A 24,550-nucleotide genomic window follows, 5' to 3' on the forward strand; every position below is an offset into this window, starting at 1 on the left:
GGATAATCACGCTGTTATTAAACCTTTTCATGATCTTTACTTACTTAGCCATTTAAATGCTCTGTTTTAATGAAAGCTGAGCTCTTTTTCCAACACTCTGGCCATAGAAATTTCTGGAGAGGCAATTACTTGACAATCTGTGTGCTGTAAGGACACCCACTTGAAACAAAGCTGACACACGCATCAGATGCTTTGATCCGCACACAGGTGCTTCCAAAAGCAAGAAAAGCCCGGGACAATTAGGGCCTGAAAAGCAATTACACCTGAACAGCCCTCATGTGCACATAGCCTGATCCACGGCTAACGTAAAGTGCCGAATCAAAAGAAATCAGAGGCACAACATTTGCATATGAAATGGTTGAGTCACAAAGAGCCCCTGTAATGACAGAACACTGCATTTCCATGTGACGCAGGGGAGGGGAGGAACGGCTGGGCAGGCCATTTCTGCTGCTCTGCTGCTGGTGATTCACTGCAGGGGTGTTGAGTCTAACGTTAACCTCTGATCCATTCCACGTTCACCTTATGTGACTCTCCAAGTGTTTTTGTTAAAATATGAATCTCATATGACATTTCAAGTGGTGTACAATAAATTCAGTTACTAGTGTGGGTCACTGTGCCCTTCTCAGAGAACTCAAATCCTGATAAGACAAGAAACATGTTACCTTTATTTCTGTAGCTCACCTCCTTACAGGTGCATGATGGGACATGCATGGCTGAAGAGATCAGCTGTGATTTACTTTACTGGGAGTAACAACATCAGGTGTTACTATGATGTATTTGATTGTTTTTACTGAGGTTTTTATTTTGAAATAAATAGTTATTAATTTAACTAATTACAAGTTGTCCTCCATCTGAGTAGGATAAGATTTTGAAATGTTGACATAAATAGCAGCATTAAAAACATAGGCCTTGTAACTATCTCAGAGATATTTCATTGAGCTGTTAATTGTATATGTTTGTCTTAAATTCATGATTATTTAATATTATACAGCCTTAAAATTACGTTTAAAAAAGATCGTAAAAGTGCAACAAAAATCAAAGTAAAAAGGTAATATTCATTTAAAAATGTTTAAACATACTGCCTCAAAAATAATGCTTGGTTAAAGACAATGTTCCCCCTAATTTTATATGTGTCTGAGCATACACACAAACTCCCTGAGAATTCCTTGCACCACTGTGAGCAACATCAGACGTGCACACTGTGGCACACGGTAATTTTATGCGCTACATAGTTTTTCTGTGCGCGGAGAAAGCGGGAGCAGTGCGCGATTGCGCAGGCGCGCAGCTTTAGAGGGAACATTGGTTAACGATTTTGTGCTTTTCAGGTAAAGTTTTATTTTGAACTAGGGTCACATGACCAGGAAGAGCATAAGTCTGGGTCAGATTCAACATGGATGCAGTGGAAATACACAAGGCCCCAAAATAATCCTGTTCCCGACGCAGTCCAAGAGATGCACAAGGTAATGATCTTTTCTTTGTTTTATCTTGTGTATAATGTTGCTGATGTGTCTTTACATGGAAAAGTAGGAGACAGATACATTGTCAGTGATTTTCAGCACATTTCTGTTGTGCTAACGTGTTTTTGGGCCTGTTTATTAGCTTGAGAGACTTCAAAAACAATGAGAGTTTCACACTCGAATCCCTTTTGCGGCTTTTATTTAATTGAAGTTTTCATGGTGTCTGCTGAAGAAAGAGAGAGAGATAAAAATAAGTCTTTAAAGATGGTATCTAACTGGACCAGGGTACTTACAGGCCTTGTTGGCCCAGCTCATCAAGTTGAGGTTTTAAGGGTGCACTGTGATCTTGTGAAATATTCATGAATTGTTTGGAGGGATAAAATGCTTGGAGATGTTTTTTATGCCTTTATTGGAGATAGAGATGACAGGAAATGAAGGGAGAATGAGATGGTGAGTGACATGCAACAAAGCATGGTTGGTGACTTAACCCCTGGCTCCAAGATTTAAGAGGAAGATTACAATCTGAGGATATGGATTTTGAAAGTGTTGGTCATTTAGGAATGGCTCTAAAGAAACACTGAGTTGAAGTGTAGGAAATGTTGGCTTCAGTGTGTCATAATATCTCAACTTCTGCTGCTTTGATTTGACCATTTTTTAAAATCTGGCTCTTGTGAGTCCACCAATAAAGTGCAATAGTAAAGTTCTGAAGTGCCCCTTTAACACAGACTTCAAATGGTGCATTCAGTATTTCTCAGGAAATCCCCTTTATCTGTTTCTCCTCAGCGATTTATTACCAGCATCCAAATATCTTTCATTGAGTTACAGACTTGACTAAGTATGCTCCCTCAGCTGTGGATATTACTAATGTTGCCACTGAAATGCAGTCTGCCGTATTACACTGATCATCATTAGGCAGGGAAATTGTACATGACAGATACAGAATGCAGTATCTGTGCATCATTTGTCTGTGGTCTGAACTAATAAAAACCACCGTTTTCTCTATTCTTGAGTGCTGTGCGTAACAGCTTTCACATGGTGTTTAGTAAATGCCACCATATTGTCAATTTACCACTCACTGTTTTTCTTTCACAACTGTTAAGATCATGTTATTTTCTTCCTTACCTAAGAAAAGCTACAGGTAGATACAGATAAATGACACACCTGACAAAACCAGTCGAGGTACACCTTAATGTTGGAGCTGAGGGCCATAATCTCCTGTTGACAGATACTGTGTTATCAGATGAGACACTGTTGGTGAGTTTAGTCTGGAGGGCTGATATCATCACCTCTCAGCCTGACAGAGCGGCTGTAAAGCCCGACTGTTGGACTTACTATCTCCAGACAATCTGAATTCCTCTTAACACTGACAAATTAGTCCAATAATGGAACTAAGTAGGATTTAATGGAGCTGGTCAGTCAGCTGAGAGCTATATGCCACCGTGCTATGCAATTAGAACATGCTACAGAAACTATTAATGGGCTTTAAATTATATAAATGTGTCCATGTAGACAATAATGAGAAGTCTGGTCAAAATTCCCAAAAAATGCTCAACTTATATAGATAATAAAGAAGATTTTCTAAACCCATGAAGGAATTCTTTAATCTTCCACAAATTAAACACTGTTTGCTCTTTGCACAAGTGTTATTTATTTTGTCTCTCATTAGAAAAAACTAATTAGTAGCAGGCGTACATGAGCTGTATTTTAGTACGTGACAGATTACAATGAGCATCCCATCCAGGAGGTGGCAGTGTTCTCTAACAGATGAACTCACCAGCACCAAAACTCTGCAGCACTGCCTCCCTGCCAAACCTCCCTGCCACCACCTCACTAAACAACACTTTAAAGATGAATTTATGTCTTGTCAGCTTGTTTCATCTTTATGTAAGTGTTGTCTTGGTTAGCGAGCAATGTGACACATATTATGATTTGTTTTTGATTTTTGTGGTTCGTTTCTGTTCTGTTTGTAAGTTTTAAGATTGAAACATTCAAGTGTCAGCATATAACATTTTTGCCACCACAAAGAAAGCTGGATATTTTGTTGTTGCACACAGTGAACTGGTGAAGTTCTCACTGTATTAAATTACCCCCTGTTGAAAAATTAAAACCTTACGGCTGCAAAATTCTTTGTTTTGCATAAATCCAGAAAAGCTTGGGGCTTTGTGTTATGGCATCTACCCTAACCACAATGTAGACACTTTCAGTACAAGAAAAAAACCTTCAAAATTAGCATCACAACACCATCAGTAGGAGATTATGCTATTCTAAAATTATTTTAGATACACAACACAAATTTTGAACTGTCTAAGGCACTGAAACAATGCTAAATCTATAAGTAAAAATGAGGTTTCTTTATGAGGTGAATCACAAAAGGGTATCAATTGCACTTGTCTAAAAATAGATCACTGTTTGTCGACTTTACCTTTAGTGGGATGACACTAATTGTTTTCATGTTAAAGAATCACACACCAGAATAGAGCAGACATTGTATGATTAAGACTCCATCCGCACAATAGTAGGCAGTGCACACTAGTATACAAGTAACTATAAATTATCTTAGGAGTTTGTTGCACTTAGCCTGAATGCCTCCTAACTCTTTTGCTCCCTGAGTTGTTTTTCCCGTTTGGTGCCCTGTGGCACTTTAGTGTGGTTTCTCTAGAGAGGCATAAATTTGGCTCTTCAAGGCTCTCTGAGCATGAAATACCACTGTCTGCCTTTGCATGCTCAGACTAGGGGCTTTAGACTCGAACTGTGGTGGTTCTGTCTCCGTGTATCCAGCAGTGTGAGACAGGCCGCTTTCATGGGATTGGCTGTGCCTGTCATAAACTGAGAGGAGCATGAGATGTGTGTTTTTGTGTGTTTGTATCACCACCAAACGCCAGAGCAATGCCATGTCAACTTTCTCTTGAGGAAAGGCAGGTTATAAAGTCGTTCCCCGCACCCCTGCCACCTGCACGGAGAGACATCGGCAGGTTGTGTAGATGTCTTATCGCGGCGGTCATGCTTTTATGGAGGTGATGTCAGGTGGCGCAGGTTCACTGGAGCTTCCTCAAACACAAACAGCAGCTAACAGATATGCCTTGAGAGGCCTGACATAGAAGCAGCTGATTGTTGGCTTTGAAATTATTCAAAATCACTGCGATGGGTTTGTGTTTCAATGTTACCTCATGGCTGTGAGGAGATGTTCTGAAAAATACCAACTTGTCCTCAGTGTTGTTACTGTTCTGGCATCATGCTCAAAAAGAATTCTTTCATTGCTGAGTGGCCTGATTTTGTATATTGGAAAGTTACAGTACAGGTTATGTTAGCTACTGAGCTGTTATTATTTTGTCACCACTGGGTGGTTATGTGATTAGTTGTGGTATTCTTTTGCTGGCAAGAAACTCAGATTGTTTCAATAGCTGACCTATCATACATTTAAGTCATTTGTAAATTTACAATTACATTTACTATTGCCCTACTTTCTACAATAGACTACACATATTTTGTCTTTAAGGAATAGACAGATGAGAAGACTGACACCACTCTCGTGTCTGTGCACTAAACTACAGCTAGCAGCCAACTAACTAGCTTAACACAAAGACTGGAGACAGGGAAACAACCTGGCTCTGTCCAAAGATAACAGACAACACATCTAACAGCACCTCTACAACTCACTAATAAAAACATTGCATCATTTGTTTAAACTGTACAAAAAATAAAAAAATTAAAACAAGTTTTTTTGGCTGGGACAAGTTTTGAATCAGTGGAGATTTCAGAAAGTTACTGGACTCGACCAGGAAATCTGCTGTAACAGAGTTCACCTCAGCCTGCAGCTGCTACAGATACCAAAATAACACAACAAAACTAGCTGCTTCACCTGATATTACTACAAGATTAGCACAAGGTCTAACCACCTTGGATGTTTGAACACCCCTGTGCCGGAATTGGGGGTGTTTCCTACCAGTGTTGTGTAAATGCTGGAATAGTCTGACTCCTAAATCCCCGTGAAATGGCAATTTATCATCTTTGGACTTAGATTTAAACAGAGCAAGCTTAGCTGTTTCCCTGTTAGCGTTGTATTTACAGTACAGACGTGAGAGTGGTATAAATGTTTTATCTAATGCTCAGCAAGAACATAAATAAGCTGGGTGAGCATTTCCAAAAATATGGAATGTTTCCTTTAAATTTTAGCCCTTATCTGTTTAGTGGGTCATTAATATGTTGGATCCCTCTGTCTCAGTGTGATTGTTTGTTGTCTTTTCCCAGCCTCTCTACAGTGCTCATCTGTTGGTTCTTAGGTCAGAACCCACGGGTCCCCAGAGGGCCATAATTGGCTCCGTTAGTGATGTTCTTGTTTGCTGGGCTCTTGTGGCTTCTTCGACACTCTCAGCCTATGGCAAGGCCTCGTTTGGTCAGATGTGCTTACTTTGTAGAGGAGCCAATCACCAATTCATTCCCAAAGCCTCAGAGGTTCAAAAGCCAAGTGCATAATTGCCCCTTAAATCAATCTGCAAATTTCGCGGTATCCGAGCTGCAAACAGTTGGCCTGGAATCATTTATTCGCAAGGAATGGTTGTCCATGGTATGTATTTAGAGTCACAGAAAATACTACAGTGTCCTGGAGAAAATTACATTTGAATCAGTGAAGATACACTGAATTATGGGCCTGCGGTTTACATACATTTTACATTAAGCTTAGTCCAATTCATATCATTGTGTTTTTGTGGTTCTGATGGTGGTACAGGCCACACAGCAAGAACTCTGCATCTCCGAGGTTTCCCCCCATAGTTTGTGAATTTCTCCCTCTTCGTAAACTTCAGTCAGCTGCTGCTGTGTGTGAGACAGATAGTCAGAAGAGGCAGACAGTGCGGTCGCAACAGTGTCACTTTAAAAAACAGACAGGACTCGTCTTCCTAAGTCTCTCCACCTTAATAACAGCTCCTCTCCGCTCTCACACACACACACACTTTGAAGCCTAGGGCTTTACGAGTCCTTTTTGAATGCAGACCGTCCTGCTTGCTCCTTCTCACTCTGTCTCTCTTTTGAGTTTTCTATCTCCCTCTTCCTCTCTCTCTCTCTCTCTCTCTCTCTCTCTCTGTCTCTTCACTCCTCCTCCTCCTCCTCCTCCCTGCTGTATTTGCAGGCAGCTTTAGTGCCAGACACCCTGAGGCAGCGGTAGCGCCAGCGAGTCTTCCCACCTCTGTTTTTGTGGTGGGAGATGACATGTCGAAGCTTTGAAGGGCAGGGGAAGGGAGGGAGAGGGGGAGGGAACGGGAAGGGAGGGAGGGAGCACATCACTCGGCGCGGAGGAAAAGCAAGGGACCCAGAGAGAATGTCATGTGGCCTGCAGTCAGCCCAGATTCTCTCTCTCTCTCTCTGTCTCTCTCTTTCTCGGACTGTCTATGTGGGCAGGCAGGAATGGCGACAGGAAGCAAACCCCCCCTCCCTCCCTTCATCCTCTCCTAGCCTCCTTCAGCTCTTCACTCACTCACTCTTCATGTCTCCCCCTGCTTCACCACCCCCTTTTCCTCTTCTCCATCCCACCTTCCACCCCTCTGCTCCTCTCCCCCCTCTTTGGGCCCGGTTTCTGTCGTGTGAATTTCCCGAACTACCTTTTTTTTTTTCCTGCCCCCCTCCACACCTCCTCTCTTTCGGTTTGTCTGCCTCCCTCACCCACAGGCGTGCCCGTGCATCATAACTCACTTGGTGTTGAAGTGTGCTGAGGTGTGTTGAGGTGTGTTGAGGTGTAAACTGTGAGTGAGTAGCAGACAAAACATGTTTGATTTTAGATCCTCTGCCATTACTCATCCTCTCATGTGAGAGAGGAAAGCACCAGTACTTTTCCAAAAGTGTAGGTTCCATATATATTTTATGTTCATATATCTTACATGAAATTCACATGTGGGCCCTTGCCATTAAAATTACTGGTAAATGGGTCTTACAAACAGACATGCAGCCTAATAAAATACCTGGAAATGTGGGCTGGTCTCTCAGGTATTTAACTGTTTATATTTCCTGTGGAGGTATGCTGTGTTTGTGTACAAATTTGTGTATCAGAGCAGTAGGATTAACACTGAGGCAGACAGGATGGGGCCACACAAGAAATGATCAAACATCCTCCCAGATATGCTCTGCTGAATGTATAGAGAACAGTGTAGCTTTGTTTGGCTCACAGGGAAAACACAAGACGCTCACGGTGATTTCTCCCAGTAAAGCAAATAAAACGATGAAAGGGAAAAAGAAGCCTCCGCTGGAGTTAAAAAAAAAAAAAAAGTTTCCACTGACTTTGATATGGGCCTCTGATGGTACTTCAACCATACCTGCCCGTTCTTATGTGGCTGCTTTCTCACCTGTGTTCTTTCAAAGCGAACGCTCAAAAGTTACACATTGTAAAGCATGCTCTAAAACAGAGACAGGGACTTTTTAGGTGGGTAGCTTTCAAAGTGGAGACAGACTATAAACCATCCAGTGCCCAAAGAGACACCAAACCACTTTAAATTTTATCCCAAATTAGGGTGCGGGCTGTTCAAGTCTTATTCTTTTACTGTTCGGATCAACAAAGACAGCAAAGGATCAGTCGCAGGCAAATAGCCTGAAGATAAAAACAAAAAGAGTAAGTTGCCTTTTCTAGTTTAGATGAGCTCACCCTATGCTAAAACGTGTGTGTTTGTGCGTGCTGTATTTATGTTTGTGTCACCATATGACATAGTATTTGTGTTTGCATCTGTTTGTATGGATTGTATCACTGCAGGCCAGTTTGATATTTCGAGTCATTACCAGCGTCAGAAAGGGAAGAGATTACAGGGTGCAGCAGCAATAACACACACTATTAGCAAGACAAGGTGTTATTATGCCTCTGGTGTCAGGTGAGATGTCAGAGCAACTAGTCTGTGTCATGCTTACAATTGCTGGATCAGCAGGCTTACACTGTAACAAGTGAGTAATACAAACACATTAACACAGAGGCAACTCTATATTTCTGCTTTGTATCTTGATTATTCAAGAGTTTTCAGGACAGGATCCTGCTTCTAAAGTAAAATATTCTGTGCAACAGTACACCAAAATTGACACAACATGACATTTTCAAATGCCTGGTTGTGTAACTTGTCATCACTTTGCAACACTATTGTTTGGTTAGTCACAAACTGCTGTTACAGTGCAGTTTTTTCTTTCACTTTCAGATTTGAAATTTTCTCTGAGAACCCTTCCCTTTACAGTACAGTATGTGTGTTAAAAGCATTAAGAAAAATGCTCACGGCCGCAAATGTGAATGAGCACATAAATTTCGCCTGCCTCTTTTTTTCCCCCCTCTGTCTTTCTTGTTGCGTCTAAATTTTCCATGCCTGGCCTCCCTACTGCTGAGAGTGCTGTTCCTCGAAGCCGCAGTGTATTTTGAAGCAAGGTCGAGAGAGAGCCAGAGGCTCCAAAATCAGGCACAAGACTCCCAGTGTTCCACTGTTCGGCTTGCTCTTGGCACCGACTCCTGACCAGCGAGGTCTAGCTAGCCACAGCCACTGTGTATGTGTGTGCGTGTGTGTGTGTGTGTTTGTGTGTGAACATATATAGCCCTCCCCCCTCCCAACTTCTAAGCCTATATAGAAATAGCTTTGGTTGACTAATTTATGGGCTCTCCCACATAGACACAGTACCTAGGTGTGAGTCAGAGAGGCTCGGGCACAGTTTCTGTTGGAAGAATTTTCAGTTTTTGTTTCATCCCCCCACAATCCTTACCCCACCGATACACACAGACTTCCCAATAGTAATGTATATATGTAGTTGAAGTGGAGGTGGGCCCAGATGTACTGGAGTTTGACAAATCTGAACACACAAGTAATTCAGGAGAGCTCTTCTAAATTGGTTCCATTCCTTGGCTGACAGTGGTGAGGTCATCCCCCATTGAAAAAGAATCTGACAACGCTCAAATTTCATGCTGTCATTATAGACCATCATACAAAATGTCAAATCTTTACAGGAGGATAGTCTGTCTTCAACCATAACCTGTTCTGAAAGATAGACCTACAGCATTTTGTTTTAAAAAAATAAAAAAATAAATGGTGTTGGGGGGTGTGTGTGGGGGGGCGGACCACACATCAAAACCTCACACTCGATTAACACATATGGATCTGACATTAATCCTGAAGGTTCCTTTAAGTATGTCAATGGAAAGCCATCCATCTGTCTTCGTCCTCAGACGGAATATCCACCCGGGGTCTGGAAGTCTAGGACGCAACACGCAAAACCACAGCGAATATAAATAAATGGCTGTATTTCTCTCCGTGCTTTTGTCTGGTCAGGACACTCCGCCGAGAGCCTGCCAAGTTGTGCATCTACATTTGGGTTTGGCTGTTCCCCTCTCCCGACAGCTAAGCCCGGGCCAAACCACAGGAAAAGGAAGCGAAAGGTCCTCTCTGAAGGGCTTATAAAATATTGTCCCGAGTAAAAATGGCCGACGTGAATGGCAACATTCAGTCCCTCCACTACAAACAAAAGGCCTTTGAAGGAGAGGCACAGGGTAGTTGCTGCTGTTTGTGCTGCCCAAACCTTCGTGTTTTACTGTTTTTCATAGTTCATTTGTGCTTCTAGTAAGTGCTTTGTGTTTCCTGGCAGAGACATAATGCATGATATGGTGTAAAGACCTCAGAGAATGGTACATTAACTGTTTTCTGGCACTGACATGGCATAGTTACAGTTTCAAATTACCTGTAAACATCATTTAATATAAATATTATCAGTGCTATCATTGCATATTTCTAAAACTGCACATTCAGATCAGGTTTTAATGCCTTGGAAATGTACATGATAGACTGCTAAGTCATATGTTTGTATAATTTTCTCAACCAATGACTCTAGTTTCATACTATTTCAACTACCACAGATTAATCTGATATTAGTCAAGTGGGATTGGAACTTCCCTGGTTCAAATCCACAAGGCAGCTGGGAAAATCTTACTTCGGACATGCCTTTGAGCAAACCCTCATCTCCTCCAGTGGTGCTGCTGTGTTGCTAAAAGTCTAATTAGTTTGTGGTTTTCCTAGACATTACTCGAAAGCATTTAGTGGGTTAAGAATATTATATTATACATTATATGTTCAAGAAGAATTATTTATGTCAGGAGTCCTATTTAAAGAAATTGTACATTTTGATTAATATGCTTATTTACACTCTTGCCGAGATCATGTGAGAGAGTGGTATCAATCAGCTAACTCCCAGCAAGAGAGTGAGTCTGTCAAACTATTTCTTAAATTACTACAGTTTATCATTGCAGTGGTTGTAAACTAATTTGTCACACATAGAACTCCATTTCAGCAGCACACCAGTAGCAATGTGAAACTATCAGCACAGTCAGAATCTCTCAAATAAAATAAAAACATTAAGAGACTGTGGGGTGCCACTTCAGTTCTTAAGTACCAGTAATCCGAAACCTGAAATCTTTTCCCAACAACTGCAAAATGGCTGTTACAGTTTAACCAGAGCACCGTATACCTGCAGTGTAAACGCCTAGCCGTGAAATTGAAGTGATATGTGGTGGTGCTGGTGGTAAGGACCTCTTCCATTTCAATGTTTTTCCATCTCTTGTCCATGGAGTCTTGCCCTCCCAACAAACACACAAACACGCATATATAATACAAACCAGTGTCACAAATACTTAAAGTCAAACTAATCGCCTCCTACACACACAGATACAAACCAAACACACAAACATGCACCACACACATCCTCCCATCTTCCCACGCTCTGTCTCTACCCTTGACAGTGTCTGCGACAGAATATAGCTGCATGGGTTTGTGTGCATGGATGTGCGTGGAGTGTCTTATGTTTCTCCTTGTAAGCAAAAGAACACATTAGGAGTGTGTTTCAGTGCATGTGAGTAAATATATAAATATATATATATCTATATAATGTGCATATATACAGACTTGTATAGTGTAGTGTATACACTGTATCTAGATGTGGAGGTGCATGAATGCATGGCTTAATGCACCAGTGCATGCGGTATATGCACGCATGAGGTGTGTGTGTGTGTGTGTGTGTGTGTGTGTGTGTGTGTGTGTGTGTGTGTGTGTGTGAGGGCTCGGTGTTCCCATGTGATGTGTGCGGAGGGCCATCTGGTCACCCCTGCCATGCCGTGGTCCCTGTGAAGTGCTGTCAGCGTGGCCGTTGTGGTCTCCCGTGGCGACTGGAGGCTTGCTGCACAGCACTTCCAGCCCAGGCAGTCGACCTCAGAAAAGGAAATTTGGGTCGCTCAAATGGAGGGGTTGCTCCCGAGCTATTTACAGAGCCCTCTACCGGTCCAGCGCCACCCACGATATTCCATATGAGAACCAGTGTGTGTGTGGTGCCTGCGGTGTGGTGTGTGTGTGTGTGAGTGTTGGGGAGGGCGGGGGTAGGGGGGTAGCATGGGGTTGGTGGGGGTAAGGTTGCTTGGGTGCGTGTGTATGTGCATACATGTGCTTTTATGAGGAAATGCAGTCTTTACATTTATGCCTGCAGGCATGTGTGGCGTGTCCTGGCATCCAAATGCATGTGTATGTTCTGCTTTTTAAAACCCATTATATCCTATTATCGGAGACTGTGACTTTCACTGTAACCTGCAGCAAATGAAATAATTAGCAACACAAGCAGACAATATATCTTTAAATGCACTGCACTAATCCTCCTGATATATATACTGCTGCACAGTAAGAACATAAAACCACAAGCACATATGCCATGAATCGAAAATCATAAATCACTGTCAGATTTATGGATGCTGTATCTACTGAGCGCATACCGGAGCTGAGATTGAGGCGATCCTTTTCTAACCTTGCCTGCATAAACATCAGGGGCGTCATGGTTGCTGATCATGGAAATACGATGAGGATACGGAGAAGAGCGGAGCCTCAGATTAATGAGAAACCTGCCTGTAGGAAACTTTGGTTCAAGTGAGATCATGGGCATTTTCTCTTTTGATGCCCATCAATTGGGTTTAGTGGTTTTCTGGTTGAGCTCTGCAGACTTGGGGGAATAATGCTGAAAGAGGACTGTGAATCCATTCGCCAAGACGCAGAGAATCTGGTGTGTACTTGCAATATTTCAGTAATAAACCACATCACGCCTACTGTAACAAACCATCACTCGTATTGAGAGTTGGGAAAATCAGTTGACCCAGATGAACATGTTTGCAGCCGTATCAGAAGCTGCAGTAAGATACATTTCATGTACAGGAGCTCAAATGACCGCCTCGCCTACATGCTCTTGATGTATCTAAGAGAGGTAAGCAAGTAAACAATCCCTTAACGCCCACAGACTAAGGACGGTCCACCGCCACCCAAGGGGAGACCTCCAGCATCTCTCAAAGTCTCCCTATGTTGTGAATATTAGGTTAAGGTTATTTTAGGCCGACCCGCTCCAGAGGCAAATTACAGTGCAAGAAAGGGGGTGAAAAACCAAGTGGGCTGTCCACCGTGTAATTTTCCTGTTTCTCTTTCAAAGGATGAGGTATTCCTCGAGGAAGCCCTGTTAAATTTACAAGCCATGACCCCACATCAGCGGGAAGGAGGCTCCTCTGACAGGGAAGAGGAGGCACGGATGGAGCTTTATGACTTTATGTCTGGCGCTTGATGGAGCTGTGTCGCTGCTTTTCAACGCCCTCAAGTGTGTGTTCATTAGATTCAGAGCAGGTAATCAGGAGTTGTTCGAGTTTGGCTCGGCTTTCCAAAGAAAAACTAACATGATAAATCATTCACCTTGGGCACTCCTGTCACCGTTTAGCAGTTAATGCTCATGCATACCAAACTCGGCTGGTTTGAGATTCCTGAATAAGACCCTCTGGCTGATCTGAAGAAACCTCACCCTGAATAAAGGTCTTTCCTGCCTCAACAAGAGAGCAGCCTTTAGAAGAATGAAGATGATCACTGCTTACTCCTCAAGTGTACCTTCAGATGTCTCAGCCATAATTATGCCAGTCTAGGTGAATTACAGGTACCCTGGCATTACTTCTAATACACTAAGATGCACACATACTTACCTCTTCTTTATCAAAAGGTGCTACACTCGTGTGTTCTCATGCTTCAAGACTGTAAACTCTTCAGAAAACCATTTAGCTGTGTGACTTTGATCTTTGCCAAGGGTGCCTTACTAGCTATAATTATGTGTAAAACATCACATGCTAAATTGCAGCTAGGCAATTTGTGACACTTGAAAGCAAATGATTGAGAGTGCTGGCACATAATGCTGTCAATACACATATATACATCATTGATACCTCCTCCTTCAGAGTATCCTCATCTACAAGCTGCAGTACGAAGCCGTATATTCTTCCTCTGAGTTTCCAAGGGGCCCCTGCTGTACTAGTGTGGGGAGGGGGGGAGGGGATGTGCGCTGCAGTGCGGCTTGCTGGTTAATTATGGGTCGCGAGCTGCAGCTCGGCTGGCCTGGGCGGGTGTTGGAGCCAGTGGGTCTGGCACAGGGAGGTCTGGCCACAGACCCCGGTGGTGACGGCATGAAGTCTGGGACGAGTCAGAACACCAGCCCGGGGTTTGGAGCATTCCTTGCATTCCCTCCTCCCATGGCTGCCTGCCTGTGTGTGTATGTGTGGATGTGTACAAGACAGAGAGCAAGGGAAGAATATGTGTGAAAGATGCAACTATGTGTGTATGTTCATAAGGACATGTACATGTTATGTGTGCATCCGGGATGTATGGGTAGCGTATCCAAGCCAAATCAGTGCAGAATCCATCCTACAAAGAAGCAGCTGTCATTAGATCCTAGCTGAGAGTGAGAGGGACAGTTAAGTCCTTGATGAAAACACTGTCACCAAAGAGACAGATTGGCACACTTATATAAGTAACTCTTGAATGATTTTGACATTCACAACCAGTCTAATATCTTGTGGACTTGTTTAAAGCAGAGCAGGGCTCAGTTTCATATGTTTTACCAGTCGAGGAATAACTTTGTCCTGCAGGCAGATGCCAGAAAAGTGGAGTTTCTACCATTATACAGTATAAAAAAATAATCAGATATTGACTTTTTAGGGGCAGGAATGATTCTCTGAAACCCAAGCCTGATTTAATAAGCGAACCCGCATGACAGAGAAGTACCCTTGTGCTTCGAAACTCACCTTCATATAGTTTCACAATCACCATGTTTTCACCTTTCCTCTCTATGGAGGTTTATTTTAATATGACATGACAGACAGGCAGCAGGACAACACATGCTGGGTATAAGAGACAGGAGGAAAAATTCATTTATGCAAGAGTTAGCATAAGATCAAATTCAGTCGGATTCCTCCTTGAGGCTTTTACATACATTTGGTTTTTAAAGAATCCTTTGTGAGAATATTTCAAATGGAACTAATTCGAGACCTGCTACTTGCAACATAGCTGTTAAACATTTTCACATTAAATAACCCTAAAAGATTAGTTATCAGTTAGCAATTCTGTTAACACTTCATTTTATGGTTTGCAGTTTTCAAGTATTTCCTTATCGTTTCCCTGTAAGTTTAGTGGAAAGAGCTATTCGAACTTGATACTATTTCTGAAGAAAAAAACTCTTTAGACCCAAGTAAATATTCATTATTTACTGGTATTGATCCTTAAAATTAAGTGTTACCCAAATTTCCTGTTCTCTGATCTGAATGTGAACTGTGCAGTTTGTGTATTGCAGTGTCAGAGGCTGTTGAGGGTTTATTAGGAGAGTTTTAAGGCCTAATACACTATTGACTCATGCCTGTGACTAATGTGGGTGAGTGTCCTACTTCTTCGCTACATGACAAACAAGAGTCGTAATGTTATGAGTTTGTGTCACGGTTATATTATTCTAAGTGGAAGTTAAGTGGTGAGATCTTAGTCTTATGCAACCTGGTCCGAAGCTACACAGCAAGTAATCAAAGCTTTTTTTTAAAGCATTTTTTTGTTTGTTTAGAGGAGATGAGACCTGCTGTAGACACAGACAGGTGAGTGGGCCGCAGAGACAACAAGGAAGTCTCCGTACGCACATGAAAACACAGATCAAAGCAGGCTGCATGTCAACGGGCCGCTGTTTGTACATATGTAGCTCAGGCAGTTCTTTACAGATCTCCACATCTGTGTCTCTCTGCTGTCATGCCAGAGGATGTAAGCCTTTTTCAGCCCAGCCACGTCAGCTCACCTGTATGTTGTAATAAATGTGCCTCGTAAATATGCTACGGTGTCAGTGTCAACATATTGACATGTAGTAACCTTTCTCATTCAGCTGCGCAAGTTTCACAACTTTAAGAGAGGGCCGCAGACTTATTTTTAGCTCTCTTGATGTTGAGCCGTAAAAAAAAAAAACTCTAACAAGGAAGGAACTCTCACATTTATCTTCATGTATCATAGTCAAATCTATACAGCTTTGCGTAAAGGTAAAGAGCTAGTTTGCTCAAAAATAGCACCAAAGTGGGGGAGAGGGCCACCAAAAAAGCCCTATTTCTTTCTCCCCACACAACCTTTATTTTGACAAGGCTGGGAGAATAGGGTATTTATATATGGGGCTGTGTGCTGTGGTTTCTCCACAATTACAGAGTGGCAGTGCTTAGACTGGGAGGCGTGCTGGAGGTTTATGGAGGGGGACATGAGGGAGCGGGGACATGAGGGGACCAGCCCTCCTGAGCCTCTTACAACCTGACGTATACACTCAAATACCGCACATTTGCGCAGAAACATGACTTGTACCTAAATACTTGAACAGTCAAGTGCACTAGTCTTAGATGCGCCGACATGTAAACTTCACAAAACTTTTAAAAAGTAGGTCTGTTAATATTAAAATACTTTATGCATTTAAAAGTATGAACAGAATTTTTCCGGGTTGAGCCAAACCTCTGTAGCCCCAAACCTTTACGTTGCAATGAGGCTCAATTTCAGTGTTTAGAAGGTGGTCAGTAATGTTTTGAGTGGTTCTGGCGTGGGCCGGAGCTTCTCTTTGTAGATCTACTGTACTATGGTTGCGATATAAACAAGGATTTTCTACCAAACGTCTTGCACAACCACTGCAGGCCACGTAGAGGGGAACAGTGGGAGTTTGTGTTTGTTTCGTGGATGCTGTGTTGAATCTGGCATCGGCCTCTGCAGGGGTGAGCGGAGTGGGGGGAGAGGGAGGGAGGGGGGGAGCCGGGTTTTGCGGTTCTGCTCGGGGGGGCCTGGAAGTCAGTCAGGGCGGTGGCTGGAACCACCTTCCCTCCACAAGCCGACATCCACCCCACTCCCCTAAACACACACATGTACATGTGAATGCACAATTTTCACAGAAGCATATAAGCACATAAAAGTGCATATACACACACACACACACACACAACCTCCTCTTTTCTTCTTCCAAACTCATCAGTACAGTGGATCCAGGAAGATAGCGTGCCAGGCAGGCAACAGGAAATACAAGACGGCCTTGTTTACAAGTACAGAACGTGGTGCAGCAGCTACGCACACCAGAGAGACTGGTGCCACAAGAGAGTAGAATTAATTAAACACCTCTTAAACAGTCTGCAGCAAACCAGATAGGTAGTTCTTTTGATGAGGATATCGACTTTTATTCTCATTTTTTCCCTCACCACTGAACTTGCTGTTGCCTGTCTATATGTCAAGCTTGGCTTTGAAATGTAATACTTCTTGAGGGGGTGTGAACGTTCTCAACAACAGCCAGTCAGCTTGTTGTGTCTCTGTGCTAGAATGACAGATACCTGAAAGTGGAAAACAAACAAGTAGAGCTGGTGCTGATGGACACACCTACAGTATACTCATACTGCACTGACATACGGTACATTTCACCCTCTGGCACAGCGGGCACATGTGCTATGTGGTGACAGCGATTTCATCCTGTTGGTTTTTAATAATGCCGACCTGATCATCTGAATCTCCTTGTTCCTGTTTCCAGGCTTGTTCTTGTTTCCTCCTACGCCTGGATTTAGTCACCATGGCGGCAAAACAAATACTTCCATCTAATGTAGCATTACAATCTCAAAACCTGCATTTTCTACCCACATTAAAGGATATCATGGTTTCTGAGTGGAGACAATGGTGCATTAAGGAGTATAGAATGCACTGTGACATTGTTTGCATTTGTGGTCGGTAGTCTTAAGGTGTATTGTGATGTACACAGTGTGGTTTCATGCATAACTGAGAATAAATGGGTGAATTTTGTGATGTCACGGGTAGATGTGAAATGTTGAAATGCCGCTGGCTGAGCTGCTAAATGACTTATTGTAATATGAGCTGACTGTAACCATACCCACACGTCTGGCTAAGTGTTTTCAAGGAAATATGATTGTTGGATCAGTTTTCGCTCTTTCATGAATGTGACTTTGTTTGTCCAGCCACACATTGCAGAATTGTTTTCAGAATACAATACAGTTGAATATTACCTCTATTATTCCCACCTGCATTTGAAATCTTTTCATGATCAGAATTGGAATAAGAAAAAACCTTGCAGGGAAATTGCTCAGCACGCAGTTAAAAAAAGAGTAAAAACTACTATAAAATAGTAATAATAATAAATACACAGTAAGTGAAAAGGAAAATGTACAAATGTACATGTGCAAAAAGTGAAAAGTAATATGTGAGAGAGTCACAGTATGGACAAAAATGCAAAGAGTTTTGATTTTTGATTAACAATAAATTAACTGTAATGTGCAACAGTAAAGGTAAACTGAGTAAAAAGTTTAATGTGGGTCAACAGTAAATTAACAGTACTTCAACAGCTGAATCACTGATGGTGATTTACAGTAATTTAAACATGAGAAGGAAAAAAAGTTCAAATCCCACAGAAAGGGGAGGAGCTGTATAATAATAATAATAATTATATATTACATAATAGTCCTCCATCCCGAGTGCATTCAAAATTGTACTTAAGTCAAAGTGTGTAAATATTAAATACACATAATGTGTATAAAGATATACACAATATACTATATTAAGTTACATCATATTATTGAACTGTTGCTGTTGAATATATACGTATCTATAATATTACGTATATCTAATTTTTTCATGTATGTATATGACTTTAGTTTTATTTATTTGACTATTTTATCTGATTCAGTCTACTGCATGTTTTATTCATCTCAGTGCATGTGACAAATAAAGAATCTTGAATTGATGCTTTAGCATGTAGGCAGCATTTATTTATCTATACAGAAAGCAGCATAAATTGTAAATATTCAATAAAAGTATGAGTGCCTCAAAATTGTACTGAAGTACAGCACTTGAGGAAATATACTCATTGTTATTTTCTAACATGTAGTAGAAATATTTCACAGCAGCTTCTGTAGGTCGACATGTTACCACCTCGCAGGTTTGTCACCAGAGACGTATGTAGGGCAATTTTATTTTCTCTGGCTCTTCCTCTTCTCTCTGCACCCAGTGGCAGATCAAATAGGAGCTGTTCCCATCACCTGTCAGAGGAATGTGCCAACACTCCCATCCATCAGCAGCTCAACTTGAACAGGCATAACTGTGGCTCGCTGTAGGCCCCAAAGGGCCCCAGGGCGGCAGGGCCTTACCTGGTGAATTGACTAGTACGCATGTGTTCACGCGCCAGTGCATGTGTGTTTTTTTGCACAGGTACAGAACAACACACAGGTTTTGCACTCATGCGTGTTTATGAGGCATCGACGCAGCCAGTGGTTCCATCACGTGACCCAACATGTCTTGCCCTGCTCAGCGGCCTGTATGATGTCTGCGGTTTAGACAGGGCGTTCCAGCGTGTTCACCACCGACCTGGGAGAAAGAGGGGGATTTAGCATGTGTCAACAGGAATACCTGTAACCTGGGAGATGTGCCCTGCAGGCACCTAGTGATTTTCTCATGATTGTGATGGCGAGACGCAGACGATAGAGCTTGCAAAAGTAGACTCCTCAGCAGGACTGAGGTGGCTTAGTGTGGCGTCAGACACACACACCACTACATTCCATTGGGATGCTCTTTATGCAAAGGGAGGGGTGTTACACTAAGTGTGTGTGTGTGCACGCGTGCATGTGTGCTCATACTGTACGTGTGAGTGTATCACAATTACTGTTTGTGTTTGTGGCCACTGAGGGCCAGTGTCATGGTAGCGCTCAGGGAACAGAACACAGGTCCAACCCTGAGAACCTGAGGAACCTGAGTAGACGTCAGGGGACTAACAGAGTCTAAGGGGCTTAGGCCTGGCCCGACACAAACACTTACCTACTGTGTCTGCTGTCTCCGTCACTGTGTACTGGAAAACAAGAGCTTTGGTGGAGACACTGGATCCGAGGGGTACCCCTGGGCTGCTACCCAGGCCTGAGCTTTTTGTTACATATCTCGTGTTTGTTTTTGGTTTTGGTTGTGTTGAAACGATACTGTATCACTCACAATATTCCTCTTGTATTTTTTCCCTCCCATGTCATCTTTCAGTCTTTTCTCTCTGAAGTAGTTCCCAACCCCAAGCAACAACAAGGTGGGCCAAAATGTGAGGTAAAGGTGTGTGAGGGGGTATTAATCTCTGTCAGTTTGGAGACAATGGAGGGGCCTCTTGATAAAAGAAAAGCCTCGCGTGTGAGTAGATGGGGGGTCTTTAAGTGACGACTGTCATTGCATGACAAACAAAAAGTGATTGCCATCAGCTGTCATGAGGCAAAAGATGAAACACACTCAAGACAGTAACTCCTACTGCTGCTTTTCTAGTTATGCCACACCTAGAAAACCTTTATGTTTGATCTCAGTTGTCACTGTGAGATGAGTGACAACAGAAATGTGCTAGCACATTTAAATTATTAGTCACGAGGGGCCTGTGCTTGGGTGTGCACGTGTACATATTTCTATGTGTTTGAAGTTATGCACACTTAATATACATGTGTTTGTGTGTGTGCTATCTCTGATCAGTGCAGGAAACAGCTTCAGCCTCACATATTCATGTGCTCATTTGAATCATGATAGCTTTCATTATGTTGTAATTGGCCCACTTTCTCTTGTCAACAATTTACATTAGCACTGCATTTTTAGCCCTTGCATATTGGCTCAGGCAAAAGCCTAAGCGAGGCGAGCTGATATGATAATTGAGATAAGCTGGTTGTAGACCCTGAGGTGACTCTTCCTGGTCGAGTTGTGTAATAGTAATAACAGGGTTCCTCCACGACCAGGGATAGTGAAGCAGGGGAATCTCTAATTGCCCCAATTATCGAGGGAAACCTGCATTCCAGCAGGTGGTAGAGTGAGTGAGGTTCCGCTGAGTATTATGACATTAACTGTGCCATTAGCTGCTCATTAGATTACCACACTACAAACAACTGGAGCTCAATTTCAACTTGTCGTTTTGCTGGAGAAAAAAGAGTGGAATTATATTTTTGTCAGTTGATTTTAAGTAAAAACAGTAGCTATAGGAACATATAGGATGGGTCACAAACTTGGACAATCAATAATTAAGACTATTGGACATGAAATGTCTGGGTGTGGTGATTTGTGTGTTTTCTTTCCAATGACACCTTCGTCACTACTGGGCAAAAACAGGGTGGCACACTGGATCACAACCAACACATTGACACAATGTAATCAAACATTCACCTGAGATGAACCTATCTCATTAAGTTCACGGAGCGCTCAAGGCGATGTTCCAATCCTTTCCTCTGTTGTGCTGCCAGTTTGTAACTCTAGATGGACTCAACTGGTTTTTACCTTTTAGATGCAAAACAATTTAAACATGTGAATAAGAATGTGGAGATGAGCCCTTTGAATACTCCGTCCAAAATACACATACATAAACAAATACACGTTACACCTCAAGGCTGAGAGGCGCCAGATCATGGGAAGTGTCAAGGCTAATGTCATGGCTAAGCCTCGGCCATCTCGTGTCAAGAGGTTTGGATTAGTCACACTCTGAGATGTACCATGTGCATTATTTAGCAGCAGGCTCCCTTGTCACTTCCAGCCCCCCCCACTACCACCACCACCCCTCTGTCCCTGCTAGCTAGGATTTATAGCGCTGGTGTAGCTGGCAGGAGAAAGACACACACATTAATTAAGGAAATGGAGACAAAGTGTACCCGGACCGCACTGACACTTACCTAATGGTGCTGTCCTGCTCTACTAGGCCTATCTAATTAAAATGATCATGGTAAATGTCCAGTACATGAGGATACAGTTGATCAGCAGTCAGCCAGATAAAGTTATAGTCCATGTAAAAGCTGATATTAGTCACTAGAGAGCAGCGGCAGGCATTAGCGGAGGGAGCGGAGAGTCACGCTCTCTTGTTTTGAAGAAGTTACAAAGTAGTGTTAGGCCAGAGGTCTTAGAAGAACTAATGGATGGAGATGAAGGAGTTTCAGAGTTATCGTGAATTATTAAATATGATCAGGTTTCGCCCGTGCTCTTGTACAGATACAAACGCTGGCGCACATGGGAGCAAGACCCTGGTTCCTCTTGCACAGTGGAAAGAAAACCAACACCTGTAATCCCTACAAGGTGTAGAAGAGCGGAGGATCAGACTGCTGAGACCCAAGTGTATTTTTGGGATGTGTTCCTTCACGTGCAAAAACAGGTGTAAGGTTATCACATAAGGATTTTTGCTTATCACCACTAACAACTAACTAATTGTTAGCTGCTTCATAAAGCATTGTTATATTTGGTGAAATACAGTTGACCCTGGAGGTCTTAGCTGATTAATATCCACAGTTTCACTTAAACAACCCACAACAACCGGCCGACTGTTTGGCAAAGGAAAAGAGCACAACACAACAGTGACATGTTATCATATCATATCATCTGTTAACTTGATATGAAGTCATGGAGTCATGTTTCTGGCCATCTGACAAATATCCCGTCCAATATTCACTCTCCTTTTACCTCTACTCTGCTGTCCACTGAAAATCTTTAATTGTTAAATGCTCCTCTACTTCCTCTGTTTACTAGTGAGTTACTAACTGTGTCTGTCTACTCTTTGGTGATGAGAAGGGACTGTATAGTGTTTTTTCCTTCCTTCCTTCTTTCTTTCTTTCTTTAACAACAGTTAGGTTGTGACCTGGAGAACCAGAACAGTGACTTAAATAAAGCTGCTATAAAGCTCCATGCAAGTTGAGGGGAATAACTGCAGTCAGGTGATGAGCAACTTCTTTTCACATTACTCATACTCATTTGATCCTTTGTTACTTTAGCATTGGCCCTGACAGTCTGCTCCAATAGTGTGTTTGGTCAATTTTTGTATGATATACTGTCAAGATTTTATTTAATGAGTCTAAAAAAATCATGCACAGTTGACTGTGAATGTTACCTGCGTTTTTATGTGTTGGCGTGTTTATAGAAATAAATGATTGTGATGTGTATTTCAGATCCCATTCTCAGCTCGAGGGGTAAAAGCAGCAGCTTTATTGCCATCCACCCTGAATTATTCAACCACCTTTACCTACTTAAAGTATCTCAGATCTCTAGGAGGTGTGCTGGGCCCCCCTCTGCTCCTGTTTCCTCCCCATCGCTAATTACATCTACATTTTGATGGCCTGCCTGTCTTCTCAAGAGAACCACTAATGAAGTGTTCTCTATTAGGATAATAGCAGAAGACTGCAAACTAAGAGACTTTTGGGACAGAAACACTTTGCTAATGCCTCCCAAATGACTTCTAATCTAGTTTACTTGTCTGTCCATGGGTGCAGATTGAAGAATAACATCCTAGTGTGTTTTTTGGTGATTGGTGATCTAATGACTGGTGACATTGAGGGAACAGTCGCTTGCATAGTCATCTCTGATATTTTACATACTACCTGAGCGTTTGTTTTGCTATTCTCCTTGCTGATGTCGGCGCCTATGATAGTCTGCTCTGTTACATAATGCAATTAGCACAGAGACACAACTCTCCCTCTGTGTTTAGGAATGAATTTAAGAGCTGTGCAGGGAGAGGAGACACCTTTACCTTTCACTGTCTACCTTTCTTGTGGTGTTTATGATGAAAGAAAAAAAACCTGCCAATGACCAGGGGAGAAAATCAGAGCAGCTTCAATAGAGACAGTAACTCTGAGTCATAAATCATATTTTCAGACATCCAGAGGTGTCCACTGCAGACTTTTCCGGCTATGTCAAGCACTTGTCTTTGTTAGCTCATAGTGTAAGTGGGGGGTGGGGGGGGGTCTGGGCATACTCCCTCCAGGGTGCAATGGAAAATCCCATCGTATCCCGTCCTGTGTATTTCCCTGGGAGTGAGGTCATGTTGTCTACCTAACTGCAGGCCTCAAGACTGAAGCCTGATGACTGACTGAGTGATGTTATTTCTCTGGGTGATATCACTGGGTGGCAGTGTTGAGCCAGAAAGGAGGATGGAGGAGAAGTGGGGAGGACTGAAGTCTGGCTCTATGCACACACACAGTACAGTACGTTCACTACAGACTGCATTAACATGTTAAACATAAACAATACAGTGCAAATAGTGCAGATTTCTGTCGTTAAGTTGTTCCCAGGCTCACGTATTACTCCCTGACCATCACCCACCTCTCAGTTTCAGGTGTAAAGGCAGCCAGTGTACAGGGCGCCCCACACACCCCAACCGTTTCTGACTGAGTGACCCCATTGTTCCCTCAGGGCCCATGAGAGACTGAGGGCATTGTGTGTCGTCACTGAATCTGAGGGACTTACCTGTCACTAGCTATAGCCCAGAGGACAAGCCCCTGTCTCTACTTTGTTATAGCATTGACAGGGGGACAAGAGGATACTTCCAAGGGAACCTTGTTTCAGTGATCAGATGATGATGAAGTGATCTGGTCTGGATTCACAAGTGTCGATAGCGGCTGTCAGCACTTATTTGATAGGTGGCTGTCCCTAAAAAAAAAAAAAGAAAAAAAAAAAAGATTTAGATGTTAGAAATCAAAGACAAAGCAAATGATTTGCTTTTGGTGTTTATTTTGGCATGGCTTCAGTGATAAGGGATAGACAATGTCCATTTTTTTTTTTTCTCAAAAAATACATTCCATATGTCCATGTCTTTCTCTGTCCGAAGTCCTGACCCTTTGCACACTTTCTGTAAACCTCTCTGTCTCAAGTCATTCTGGAGTGGAGACATGCCCAGCTCTCCTTAATGGCCCTTTGTTCAACCTGCGGGCTTACAGGTCAGGGGTCAACTGCACCTGAGGCTGATTCCCACAAACAAAAGCTCTGTGTTTACTGGCACCAGGCCACCACTTC

At 42.6% G+C, this 24,550-nt stretch overlaps 1 long non-coding RNA gene across 2 annotated transcripts in view; it reads left to right on the forward strand.

Moving 5' to 3' along the window:
* Positions 1–1,373: 1,373 nt before the first annotated feature.
* The window catches only part of LOC127139178 (uncharacterized), a 42,310-nt gene continuing 19,133 nt past the window's right edge, over positions 1,374–24,550 (forward strand). For both annotated transcript variants that reach the window (XR_007809176.1, XR_007809177.1), the window contains exon 1: positions 1,374–1,460. This is a non-coding gene — a long non-coding RNA (uncharacterized LOC127139178). The remainder of the gene's footprint in view (positions 1,461–24,550) is intronic.

This window comes from Lates calcarifer, linkage group LG23 (genome assembly GCF_001640805.2).
Source record: "Lates calcarifer isolate ASB-BC8 linkage group LG23, TLL_Latcal_v3, whole genome shotgun sequence".
Taxonomy (NCBI): domain Eukaryota; kingdom Metazoa; phylum Chordata; class Actinopteri; family Centropomidae; genus Lates; species Lates calcarifer.